General features: G+C 43.5%; 1 protein-coding gene across 1 annotated transcript in view; it reads left to right on the plus strand.

The window, feature by feature from the left end:
* PARM1 (prostate androgen-regulated mucin-like protein 1) overlaps nucleotides 1-14,257 on the plus strand; it is a 98,226-nt gene that overhangs the window by 21,660 nt on the left and 62,309 nt on the right. The window lies entirely within an intron of this gene.

The raw sequence follows: 14,257 nt of genomic DNA on the forward strand, positions 1-14,257 counted from the left end.
TTTTTTTTTTCTTTTCTTTTCCTTTTGTTTTTTTTACTTTAGGTTTTGACCTGTCTCAGCTGTTTTTAAAATGCAGAAGCAAAAAGATGACTCTAAATAGAAGTACCTGTACGATTTTAGAGGACAGGAAAGGCAGGGATAACTTTTTTTTTCTTCCATCTTCTGTCTGGGGTGAATAGCTACAGGGCAGGGAGTGGGCTGGTGCCGTCTGGTCCCAGAGAGAATGTGTGAGGTGACCAGGTGTCTTTTTAACTGGGCATCAAGACCCTTGTGAGTAATTTTAACATCACTTTATAAAGCTGCTGCCGTCCTATTGCTTTGGGGAAGGGTTGAAGCAAGACAGCAGCCAAGCTACACCCTGTTGGCCTACAGTATTTCTGAATGGCCTCTGTCGCTATAAGCAGGTAGCCCAGTGCACCGCCGAGGCCTGGTACGTGGTAGAAAATGTGGGCAAAACTTCACCAGAATTGGTAGGAAGTGTCAGATTTCCTTGCTTGTAGATGACAGCCTGCTTGCAGAAAGACTCGGGAAGAATTTCATGTCTGCAAAATGATTATGTATGTATGTATTTAACTTTGCTCCCTGCCTGAAGGCCCTGGAGCCCTCTGCTTGCAGATAATGAATGCATCTAAACTGCAAATTCCAGGGAAAGTGGAAAGCATCTAGATAAGCTGGAGTGGTTGGAAAAAGTGGTGACCTAATCTTAGAAGGAGATTTTGACATTTTCATTTAGCAAACATTGACTCAGCACCTTTTTTAAACTGTAAGTACTGGGCACACACACTTCATCTTGAATGCACTAAGTCTAGTGGGAGACCAGACTTGCAAACAGATACTATAATGCAGCCTGGTGGGCTCCATGTTTGAGGTATGAATGGAGTGTGACGGAAACCTAAAGCAGACAGGGTAACTATTTTGCCAGATGGAGAAGTAATATTTAGATATTTTAAGAAGATAAATAGGAAGTTCCCAAACAAAGGAAAGGAGGAAAGGGAGGGCATCATAGACAAAGCACGTACAAAGGCCCAGTGTCCACAATAGGGAGATTGTGAGGAATCCATGAGGCTTGGCCATGAGACAACAAGACCAGAGACCAAGGTTGGGGCCAGGGTGAAACACTGGGGGTCTGGATTACAACAGTCAAAGGGCTCAAGGCCTAGCTCTGCCACTTCTCAGATGTGGCTCTGAGCAACGCACATTGTCACTCTGAATCTTGTTTTCCTCATTTATAAAATGCAGAAAATAATGGTACCTATCAGAGGGTTGTTGTGAGGATTAAATCAAAATAGACTAATTGCTACAATTCCAGCAATTCCAGCTCAATAAATGTCAGCTCTTAGTGGTGTTCGTCATAGCAATCATTAATTTTACAATAAAATCAATAACGGAAAACATGAATAGTGTTCCTATTAGACTTCTCAAGTGTCTTTTATAAAGAAAAACAGGGCTGTCCAATAAAACTTTCTGTGATGACGGCAATGTTCTCTTTCTGCACCAGCCAGTTCACTAGCCGTTAGCTGTCTCTGGCTACTGAGCATTTGAAATGTGACCAGTGCAACTGAGAAACTGCACTTTTATCTTATTTAATTTTATTAAATTTAAATGACTACACGTGCCTAATAGCTGCTCTGTTAGACAGTGGAGGTGTAGAGCCGTGGAACCACAAAATGTTTAGAATACAAGGGACCATAGAGATTGATATAAACTTTCCTCATTCTCCCCTCCCCCCATGAACTACCATTTTACAGTTGTGGAAATGGAGGCTCAGAGAGGGAAACTGACTTTCCTAGGGTCACACGGACATGATAGACTTAGCACTAGAGCCCAGCGGGTCTTTTGGCTTCCTGGCCTGGGCTCTTATCCTGAAGTTTGGTTGGATTATCCTCTCTGCTTTAGAAAGCATCTTGCCTAAGCGACATGGTTTCTGTTGTCACTGTCAGCCACCTCTCTTTTCCCTACCATGTACATTTCTGGTCTTTTTTATCTACTATAAATGCTGCACCCAGTAAATCCCCAATAATCCATAACTCACTGACAGATATTTTAGTCCCTGATTTTGACAAATGCTAATGGAAAACATTATGTATTGGCAACAGCTCATTGAGTACAAAATGCCCAGAACACTGTTTTCATAGCTAGTACTTTTTTGTTGTCATCATACTGGAGTATTTTTGTTGTTGTTTTTGTTACTTTGCCTGGTGGTTAAACCAAAGTGTCAACAAAACTACAGACCTTCTTTTACTATTTACAAAATACGAGCCCAAATTCTTTATCCTTGGACTGTGAGGTGATTGAATGACTCACTTAGCTGAATCATTCGTTAAGGAGGAATGATCAGGTACAGACACAAGTCTTTGCAACAGCCCGTGTAGTTAGTTATCCTTGAACTCAGAGGCAGAGCTGCCGGGAGACTGCTGTGGTACCTGGTCTACAAACATAGGTCTTTCCTTCCTCTGCAAAGAGAAACTTTTGCCCTTCTCTGTAGCAGACCCTGGGTAGGAATGGCACATGGTGTCTGGGAGCTGACCTGCGTGTTTGCTGCCTCGTTCTCCTCCTTCCTGAGCAGTGGGTGGGGCGTGGGAGGGGCAGGGGGCATAGCTGAGGGAGGCATGGGCAGGTCAGCCAGCATTTATGTGGTACCTGGATTGGATCCTGGAACAGAAAGAGGACATGAATGGAAAAATGGATGAAATCCAAATAAAGTCTAATTAATATTGGTTTTAATTCAATTTAAAAGTTTAATTAATAGTAGTGTATCAATGACAATTTCTTAGTAGGATATTAACAGTGGAGAAACTGGGTGAAGGGTAAATGGCAATTCTCTGTAACATTTCTGCAACTTTTCTGTGAAGCTAAAATTACTCCAAAATGAACAGTTTATTTAAAAGTAAAGCCTCATAACTAAAATAGCCACTGTTTTCTGTAAATCTAAAATTATTCCAAAATAAGCCGTTTATTTAAAGATAAAGCCTGAAGACTAAAATAGTCAGTATTGGTTCTTTGTTAAACTAGTAGGGGAAGGCAGTAAAATAAATGACTAAAGTTTTAAAAAGAAGTTTATTTAAACAAAGTAATCACAAAAAGGAAAACTCTCTGCTAAGCAGACAGTGACATTTGTTGTCACTGTCACTGTCGCCAAAGGTCAAGATTTCGGCCCCTAATGCGGTACAGTCATCACTGTTAAAGAAAAAAAAAATATTCTGACGCTTGTTAAAATGGCGAGGAAGACTTTATTTGAGGCTATTGAAATAGGAGTCAAGGCTATCGCAATAGAGGAGAGAGATGGAGCTCACCTCTGAACATGACAGTTTCAAGTGGGGATCCCCCAAGGAGCAGGGTGAAAGGGTCAGTGGATGGAAAATCACCAAGAGGAGATATCAAGGGGTGGGTGATTCTGGCTAAACCAACTTAGCAGGAATCTTGCTCAAAGCAGGCCAAGGACTTTTATTTACATCAAAGGTGAGGGATGAGGAACTTGGTCAGGTATCAAAGGTGATCAGAAATCAAAGGTGGGGGGATTCTCACTAAACTGACTTAGCAGGATTCTTGCTCAGACTGGGCTAGGCAGGCCAAAGACAGGATGGGGAGGGGCATGAGGGGGCCCCAAGGTTGAGGTCCAGACAAGAGAGCTCAGAGGAACTTGACTGAAGTGGAGAGAGACTTTGTCATCATCAGTCATGCCAATACCATCTGATTCCCATTTGAGTGGCGCCTATACTACCAGCGTTCACCCTGCTTGACTCCCATCCAGATTATTTGGTTGCATCCAGAGTCTTGGCATGGTGCAGCCCGGGAGCAGATTCCACCTGTGATTTCACATTCAGCATTTGGATCTTGGCCACTGGCATGACCGGGTTAATGCTATATGAGCCAGTTTCCTCCCAAATTGATTGGCTTCTGTGTCTGGAGACAGCAAACTTTGAGGATTTGGCATCTAATTTTACAGATGGTTTGGTACCTAGAATCCATGAGGCAGTTCTTTCCCAGAGCAGAAGTCATTTTTCCAGTCAAAAGATCCTTATGCAGATGGAAGAACTTTGCTTATAGTGCAAACACAAATCCCATACATCTGCCTGTTGAGGTCAAGGGATGAATTACAGGAGGGCTTTCTTTCCCTCTGGGCTGGTCCAGCACATTCATTCACATGAACATATCCAGGTCTGCAAAAAATTGATAAGCTCAGTCCCCCTTTGCATCTTGGTGTAAAATGTCACGGTGGTTTGTAATTTGTGTAAGTTTGTGTAAGTTTTGGAGCACTGTGTTTCCATGTAAAGCCAAGTGACGAAATGAGGACACCCAGGCAATATCGAGCAGAACCAGTTTTGCGTTTTGGCCTGTATTCTGACCTAAAATTACCTTCACGTAGCCCCATTTCTCCACCTGGCTTTGGCTGCGGGGCAGGTTAGGGCTCGGTCTGCAGAGAGATAGACTGTGTCATGGGGAGAGCTTGTGGGGAGGGCTGATGGAGGCTGACACTGGCACATGGGCTGAGCTGGTGAAAACTTAAGTTTAAACTTGTTCTTTTTTTTTTTTGGTTTCAGTTCCAAAATAAATTTCATAAGCTAACACGTTGTGACTCTCCTAACTCTTAAATTCTGAAAGGAGATGAAAGAAGTTCATAAAATCCAAGCAAATCCATGTCTACCTGTAAGGTCCTCTTGTTCTGCTGTTATTGAACTTGTGGTTTTTTCCTTAGGGGATATTTTAATATATGGAGAAGGTGAAACAGTGGCTAGAATATTGGGCAAAACGTAACCGTTATTAAGCAACACACTGACAGGTTGTCAGGCTTTACCCCAACTTTGGTGGTTACTTAAGTATCACACCAGCACAGGGGATAAAGCAGCGAACATAGGATCCTGATGTCTTGGAAGAGGCTGGCAAAGAAACGTAACTGTTTCATTATTTCTGAAGTCTTCGCAGGGTTTTTTTCACCCTCCTTTCATTTTCCTTCTTGCAAAGCTCTTTAATTTTAATGCCATCTCTTAGCCAGCTTTCAAAATAAAATTAATCTATGTCTATGACTTCATTGCTTTTCAGCAGTTTATAATAGTTAAGGACAAGCCAACCATAATTTATTTATAGAATTTGATCCCATTTCTGTTTCTCTATTTTGTCTCCTAGAAAGCAGAGGAAAATAGCTCTAAATAGATCAGAAAAAATTAGACACTGAACTTTACTTTCCCCCAAATACTGCATATAAAATTAGAGCATTTGTCTCAAGAAAAATTAAGGAAAAAAACATCGCATCGTTTGGAAATCAGATTACTAAAATATCAGGTCTGGATAATTTCGTTTGTACAGGTCAGGAAATAAGAAAGTCGATTTATTCTGGTTTTATGCCTCATCCTTTGTGTGGGTACTGTATTCTGTAATTAGACTTCTGTGCTTCCTGAATTCTATACCACCTCAACTTCAAATGAGTTTTGAAATTTTTACATGTCATACCCTGATTATTCGTCAGTGTATATGGAAGAAGAGAAGGCGGGGGAAATAATACTGGCACTTATATTAACTGAAACTAATTAATTGTGGAACCAGCCTCCACCCCCTGCCACGGTCCTGCTGACTACAGAGAGAAAAGGTACTTTAGGATCAGCTGTCTGCTGTGTTTTCTTTTGCCAATTTTGCATCCAATTTTTTTCCCAGAACAAAAGAAAGAACTTTTCCTTTTGATCATGTACTTCTGTCTCCTCCTTACTCAAAGGTAGCAAAGTACATGGTGTAATTTCATTGGAGAGAATTAAACCAAGCTTAAGTTTGGGAAGGTTAAGATCGTATCCTAGAAATACAGGCAGTTCTGTAGAATTTTTGGTTTCTGCTCATTCCAAGAGTCGTGGTGCTTTCCTATGTTTAAGAAAGGCTGTGAGGAATCGAGAATGTCTCCAACTGCATGATTAGTGTCTTGAGGTTTGACACTGTGCCATTCCAGTGTCACTGCCCCACACCAGAGCATTTAACCTGAAACTGGGGATGAGCTTGAACGCTGGTAATTTTGTAACTTCATTGTAATGTACAGCTCAGAAGTGAAAACCACAGTTGTAAAAAATATTTCTTTGTAAAAGGAAAGAAAGAGAAAGAAAGGAAAAAAGGAGGGAAGGGAGGGAGGGAGGGAGGAGAGAGAGAAAGATAGAAAAAGCAAGAAAGAAAGAGAGAGAGAGAGGAAGGAAGGAAGAGAAAGGGAAAGAAAGGAAAAGAAAGAAAGAAAAAAGAAAGAAAGAAAGGAGAAAGAAAGAAAGAAAAAAGAAAGAAAGAAGAAAGAAAGAAAGGAAAGAAAGAAAGAAGAAAGAAAGAAAAGAAAGAAAGAAAGGAAAGAAAGAAGAAAGAAAGAAAGAAAGAAAGAGAGAAAGAAAGAAAAAGGGAGAAAGAAAGAAAGGCTGTGGAAGACAATAATAGCCTAGGATGAGCTGGTCTGCAAAGCTGTTCATGTTCACAACTAGAAATAACCTCCCAGAGACCCAGACTCGACTGTGTACGTATATGCAGTAAACTGTGTTTTGGCTGCCCGTCTCTCCTTGCAGGTGGATGTTGTCAGGGTCGCCGTGGTATGTGTACATAGGGCTTCTCCTGACGACAAGGAAGGGCGTGAGGAGGGGCAGCTGACATTCTCCGGCTGCTCTTTCTCACTTTCAGAAGTGCCCAGAGAAACCAAGCTCACGGGCCCTGGTGGTCATGTTGGAGGGTCCAGGGCGCCTTCCTGGCTGTGTTCGGTCACTTAAAGAGCATTTGCAGGCATTCAGAGGGAAAGCACAAGCCATAACTCTTGCTTAACATACATACAAGGAGGGACTCAGAGGCAGGGCGTACAACCCGGCACCCAGAAGGCTGTATTGTCCAGGTTGCTGGCAAGCAGACACCAGATCTGCGTGCAGCGGCCACTGCATCTTCTCCAGCGCCAGCACCCGCGTGTTGCCTTCCAGACCCACACAGTGGTCCTCCAGAGCCAGAAGAGGACAGAGAGTGCAGGCGGCCTCCCATTTCATCACAAGAGCTAACGTGCCCATCTTGCTGGTGCAAACAGTGTCTCAAGAGCAGTGATACATTTTCTCAAGCAGCTTGTTTGAAGGTGCAATTCTGAGAGTGTTGCCTTTCTTCACAAGGCAGGGAAAGCAAAGAAGATACAGGCCAAAAGCCTGGGCGGTGGGGCAATGGAACCAAACACCTCCTGAGAAGGCCATACCTTTGTTCCTTCCCCGGCTCCTTCTCTTTGGGGCACTCCCCAACACCTTGCTACCAGGCCGGCAGCAAGAGTGGCCAGGGAGCCTCGGGGTTTGGTTTCCCACTGTTTTTGAGATCACAGTGCACTGCACCCTCATCTTGAGATAATCTGTGGGCCGAGCTGGCAGGGCACCTTACAGGGGCCAAGAGAGTCCGGATGCAACCTTTTTTATTGTCCAAGTCATTGGAGTACTCAAGATCCAATATCAATAAGAATCAAAATCATGGGAGGGAGGGAGACGCAAGAGGGAAGAGATATGGGAACATATGTATATGTATAACTGATTCACTTTGTTATAAAGCAGAAACTAACACACCATTGTAAAGCAATTATACTCCAATAAAGATGTTAAAAAAAAAAAAAAAGAAAATCAAGGCAGTTCACCCCAGCCCAGGGACTAGGTTCACCTGTAATCCAGATGTTGGAACACTCTGAGTTAAAGGGAGCTTGTCCCCATACGAGGAATCAGAGGCCATGCCTCCCTAAGCTAAACTTCGAAGTGACAGTGTGTGAACAGGAGGTACACGGTATCCGGGGTTCCTGGGGAGCCAGCCAGATGAGACATTCCACATCATTCTCTTCCAAGCCTAATTCGTGCCTTGATGCCAGCCTGGCCAGAGATGACACTGCAGAGGGAGCTGTCCTCTTGTGTGGCCTTGTCCCTCTTCTCAAGTCTGAGGGGCTTCTGGGTCTCCTGGGGCTGGGGAGTTCACACATCCGCCCCTGGAGCATTTAGTGACAAGCAGAGTAAGCTTTTGTCATTTACTCTTGGGCACAGGAGTTGTGGAGGAATCTTAGCACGCTAGCTTTGGGGTGAAGGGAAGGGCTAGGCCTATGGAAAATAAAATTGTTCTCTCCCCTCTCCTGTATTCCAGTAAGACCTAACAAAACATCAACTCTAACTGCCACAAGTAGCTCTTTCATTGCCACGCCTCTGCATGTGATCAAGGAAGCAGTTTATTAATTTTTATATTATCATATGCAAAACCTAATCAGGAGACAAACGTTCTGCCGAGGAATTCAGTTTAGTTTTCCAGAGCCAGAGATCAATACCTTGGAGCAAAGGCCACATAGAGTCATGGGAGCCATCTTGAAGGAGTTCCGGGTCTAGTTCAAGTCCTGCCTCTCTCCTTATTAGCTCAGTGACTTTGCATAAGTCACTGAAGCTCTGAGCTTTGGGATTTTTGTCTGTGAATGCAGCTACAGAGTGTAGCAGAGGGGGAAAAAAAAAAAATCCCTAAGGACTGAGCTCTGAGCATTTGGGGGCAAGTGGCTTAGTACATCTCAACCATTCTAAGACACCCACTTGTTTTTCTTTACATTTACCACCTCTGAAACTGGGATGCATCTCACGATCGATGGCCTATCTTAGTTTATCGGCAGCATTTCACCTCTCTTAATGGTGCATGAAATAACAGTGCGGCTGAGAATTACTGCCTTTGAGGTCGTGTTTCTGTGCTGGGCTTGCTCATCTGACAATGCAGCAGCTGGGCAAGGTGAGCTCTGAGGTTCCGAGTGCTGCTTTCCTGAATTGTCCCTTCCGGGGCCTTTCCCCACCAGTGAGGTTAATGAGGCCCTGGCTTAACTTTTTAATGACCTTATCCCACCTTCTCCCAGCCTGGTCTAGTCTGCTCTTTCCAGGAGAAAGTCCTGAAGGTTTCTGAGACGTCCAAGGTGTAGGGACACGTTCTTTGTGCAGCGCTGATTAGCAGGACGGTGCCAGTCCCCACAAGGACCAGAAGACAGCCACGAGCACCAGGATTTGATATCAGGGTTGCTTCTTTACTCACATACAGCTCCTCGAGGTGACTGGCAGTGGGGGTCTGGCTGGGGCTGTGCACAGGTGAGCCAGGGCACTGATAACATGCATGTCCCTGGCTCTGAGCGGGACATGGGGTGAAAGCCCTGAAGATCCTGAATCACACCTGGAGGAGCAGCACTGTCTGCACCAGCTCCCTGAGCATCTCCAGAGATGGAGGGAGGATGAGCTAGAGGCAGGGCTGCATGGCCCTGGAACCTCCCCATCCTATGCAAGACCTCATTCCACCATTAGGGATCCCTGCTTTTTTGCCCTAAACATTGGATTTGTTTTGGTTTTTACAGTGTAAAAAAGATTATTTTTAAAGGCTGTGACAACACTTCCTTTCAACCACATTTGCTTACTCGGTTTTGAAACCTCTCTGTGTGTTTCTTTCAGAACGCTCCATTTAGTCCGTTTAGTATCGAGTTGTGTGTGTGTCTGTTTCATAACAACAAGATACCTTCAGAGAGAAACACAAATCTAAGTGAAAACCTTTCTGAAATCTCTGCCTTTGTAAACATCCCAGCTGAATCTGAATGTTCTCAACATGTTCATAGCGCAGCTTTCTAGTTGCATCGTGTGAGTTCTGACATTCTGCTGTAGATAGGTTCCAGAATCAAGAGTTCCATTTAGGGGACTTGTCTTTTACTTTCACATCCTTGTGAAAACTCTTCTGGTAAATACACAAAGTAGTACTCCGTGATTTCTTATTCTGATGGGCAGAGACCCTAAGAAAGTAACAGATCGATCTGAGCCTATTAACAGCCGACTCTCTGTGTTCTCTGGATTATTTTATTTCCAGTGGGAAGTCCCTAATGATGTCATCTTGATGTTTCCAGGCAGCGAGATGAAATGAAATTTACAGTTTGGGCATAGGAGGGTTGAGGGCGTCTGGAAGCTGGTCCAGTACAGAGGGGAAGGTATGGGTTTTGTTTCAGACAGGTGGCAGTTGAAAACATCAGCTCTGCCCCTTTTCTGCTATGTGAATTTTATTTCTCTGAGCCTCATTTTCTCATTTGTAAATGAGGAGACAATAATACCCCACAGTGTTATTCTGAAGATTAAACAAAATAATATACGAATGTACCTCCTACAATCCCCATTACGCAGTAGTAGTTAAACTTACCTCTTCCTTCCACTTCCCCATTGCTTTTAGAAGCCTTGTTTATGATTTTGCTGGTTTGAATTTTGATTTTTGTTTTTGTTTTTCAGTCAGCAAAGTGTAAAACCTGGGTGTTTTCAGGGTGGTACACATCATATGCAGCGTAAACTTGAAAGAGAAAAATTAGCAAAACCTGCCAATTAGATGATGCTGGAAAAATATATGTGGAAGAGAGTAACATTTTTTTCCAATAACTACGAACAGATTTTAAAGAGTTTAAAAGAATAAATGACCTCAGCATATAAAATACTTCTATTTCCCCCTAAAGATCTCAGCATCTTGAAAACCTTAACACTGGGCACTTCCCCAGTGTTAAATCATCATCCCAGGGTAGAGCTGGGGACATGATCGCTTCTGGACCACTGGAGAGTCAGGTCCTTATCTGCATCTGAGTCCAGGAAGGGAGTACAAGTTGAAGACCAAATCCTGCCCTGAAGGTCTGGGTAACCTCAGCTTCTCCCCCTGGACCCTCTTACAGTGGCACAAGCCTCTAGCTGGCCATTAAGTTAAATATACATTTTTGGGGTGTAAAAAACCTATACTGTCCATACTTTGTAGATTCTGGCTGTCTCTTCCTTCCTGACACAAGTTCCTGAGGTGTTGGCCAAGGGAACTCAGGCCACCTCCCTCAGATTTCAGGACACTGAGACCCACGGCTCCCTCCTGACATAGTAAAGATATGACGCTGGGAGGATGGGCCACTGGAAATTGTTGAATCATACCAAGAGGATTTGTCCAGATTTTTAGACTTCCATATTTATTTAAGAGGAAGTTGTTATTTTTTTCTAAGTTTTCTTGTCTGAATTTTCTAATTTTCTACCATGTATGCATATATATATATATATATATCTCAACTATAATAATGCAAAGCTATAAAAGAAAACGAAAAAGAAAACTATACGCAAGTCATTGTGGGAGGGTTCATTACGCAGAGTTTGGTGTACAATTTGCTTGTCTCTCCTAACCAGATTAATCTAATTAATACAATGAATGGAGTCAAAAGTGACTCGATACCAGTATTTACAAATGTCCTTGGTCTTTTGTGTGTGTGTGCATTTTTAAATGCCATTTATTTTAGCAGCAACAACATTCTTACAAAAAGATAATTTTAATAAAGATACTTTAGTTAGCAGCTCTCACATATACAGATTTATGATTCATCTTTGTTGCTTTAGGAGCCTGTAGAAGAGATAACATCATACAGAGAAATGCAGTTAAGTTGAAGCTTGAAAGAGATCACAGGAAAAGCATCTGACTCCCGCTTTAACTTTTCCTAAGTTGACCGTAAATAAGCTCTCTGCAGTAGCTGCCCCTAGGATAGGGGACCACAGAAGACCGTCACACGTGATGAACTGGTTTCCAGAGGAGTTCTTTCAGTCTGGCTCTGCCCATTCAAGGTCAGGAGACATGGAGACCTATAAGTCTTTTATTGGCCATACCTGCCTGCCAGAATATTTGCATTCCTCATTCTGGTTTATTAGCATAGATTGCGGAAGTGGTCGCAACCACAGTGGAGAAAGGTGAATGTGGAGACAAACATTATTGTGACCGCTTACGATTTGAGGGGACGACTTTCAGGGGCAACGTTGGACACTGCCGCTGCCCTGCCACCCCACTCTGCTGTGTCAATCAGACTATGCCCAGCCCTGCCCCGCTCTGAAAGCCGAAGCTACCATTGCATGTTCCTCAAGAGACAGTTTGCACATTTCTCCCCCCTCCCCGCCACCCCAGGCTTTAAATGTCAGTGCAGTCTCTGAACACTAAGACAGGTAGATCATGGCATCCAATTTTTGAAAGATTGCAGCCTGTATTAGATGCGTTAAATTCTGATGTATCATTGTTTTAAAAACCATCTCTTGCCTAGCTTTAGCGATAAATGAGCTCTTCTTTAAACATAACCAGACAACGTAGTTAATGAGCGCTTCGGATTTCCCAGTCATGTTAGGTTGTGATTTGGGTTTTCTTTCTGGAAAACAAAACAAAATAAAACAAAAAACATGGGACCTAAAGCTCCAACCAGCAGTAGTTTAGTGATCTCTGTTTCCTTGATCCACTTTATGGACTTTGGGATAGTTGAAAGACAGTAGTGTGTCTGTGAATAAGGCAAGGGATATTCCTTACTAGGTTTTGACATTTCCCAGACGTTTTACAGGCACCTACATACCAGAGAAGTTTGTAAAGCACTGGTAATGCATTACCTTAGCCTCCATTCATTGTATTAATCAGATTAATATGATCAGAGAAAGCAAGCAAATTGTACACCAACCTCTATGTAAGGGACCCTCCCACAATGGCTTGGACATAGTTCTTTTTTTTTTTTTTTAAGAGCTTTGCATTATTACAGTTGTGATATATATGTACTGTAGAAAATTAGAAACTTCCAGCAAGCAAACTTAAAAAACAAAATAGCAGCTTCCTCTTCCAGCCATCCAAAGATCACCACTGGTCACCCTTAGTGCATGAGTGTATTTTTCAAATAAAGTTGCTGGTGCCTCAGAATAAGGCTAGAAACACGGCCACTGTTGGTGAACGTGGACCTACTCCAGAGGCAATGGCCTTCCATTTCCGGGACAACTTTCAGAAACACTTCCTTCAGGAACATTTTCTGAGAAGTTTAGTCAAGCTTTAAGAGAAAAAAAATTCTAAAGCAGTTTCCCCAATGATATGCCTGAATTAAGTTGCCATTATTCGAAGACACACAGAGTTTTCATTCTAACTTCTTTTCATGCAGGCCGTCATTATCACCCCGGGTCCATCAGCTCACTATTCAGCAGATTCTGGTCTCTGACCCTGTAAAACATGCTTGCTAGCTTTATGAATCTTCCCCTACTTTTCCATTAACACTGTAACAGAAAAAAATCAGATTTTCACCACCCTCTCACCCTCAACATCACACACACACACACACACAAAATTGTTCCAGGCATCAGGTACTGTCATGTATGTGCAAGGATAACTCAGAATCTTACACTCAGAGGGAAAACTAGAGGAATTGACTACATTCAGGACCAGGAAAGGCTCATTAAGAACGCTGACCTAGGGCTTCCCTGCTGGTGCAGTGGTTGAGAGTCCGCCTGCCGATGCAGGGGACACGGGTTCATGCCCCGGTCCGGGAAGATCCCACATGCCGCGGAGCGGCTGGGCCCGTGAGCCATGGCCGCTGAGCCTGCGCGTCCGGAGGCTGTGCTCCGCAACGGGAGAGGCCACAACAGTGAGAGGCCCGCGTACCGCAGAAAAAAAAAAAAAAAAAAAAACAACGCTGACCTGCACCCCACCCCTCACACACTATGAGATTCGTAGTAGAGTGTGGCTTTCCTTCCCAAGTATGGTCTGGGGATGAGGTTTTACAGAAAACTAATATCTCTATCTTTTTACGGAGGGAGTTTTTGAAGTCTTGACTCATGACTGTTTTTTGAGGGAAATCTTCCTGAAATGTATGCTTTCCTGACTCAGAAAGCAAAGCGGACTGTGCATTTTCCTTGCATCTCTGGGTTACTCAAGGTCATTGTTACAGAACTTCCGTGATGCAGTGATGCCATGGGATGCTGGTGTGGTCCAGCCATTAGACACCAGTAGGAATTTATCGCCCTGTCCTGAAGCCTGGCTCTGCGGGACGCCATGCCTGGCCCTGATCTATGTCACCCTGTGAATGTCTCCTGTCCCCTGTGCAGCCTCTGCAGCCCATAGCCCCTTACCTTCAGCTTCCTGCCCTCCTCCCCGCCTGTTCCTTCTTTCTTCCACTACTTTTCCTGTCTTCATTTTTTCTTAGGTTTGGTGTCTAGAGAGTTTGCCTTTTGAACCAGAACCAGTGCGTGGAAATTTGTGGAAACGGTGAACTATTAGTTCCCTTTGGTTACCCTTTCCCCTTAACCCTTCGCCTTTCAGTCCAGCAAGCCTTCAAGACCTATCTCGTTGTCTTTTTTCTTGATGTCACTGATGTCTTCCTGGCTGGTTTTTGTTCATCTTTCTACTCAGAGGCTGTCTGGACCATTAAGAGTTAACCAGTTAGTGTGGCTTATTTTTATTACCTTGCCAGTTGGAGAGAGCGTTCTGCAGTCACCTGGGATTGGTGAAA

The sequence above is a fragment of the Pseudorca crassidens genome, chromosome 4 (genome assembly GCF_039906515.1).
Source record: "Pseudorca crassidens isolate mPseCra1 chromosome 4, mPseCra1.hap1, whole genome shotgun sequence".
In the NCBI taxonomy this organism is placed as follows: domain Eukaryota; kingdom Metazoa; phylum Chordata; class Mammalia; order Artiodactyla; family Delphinidae; genus Pseudorca; species Pseudorca crassidens.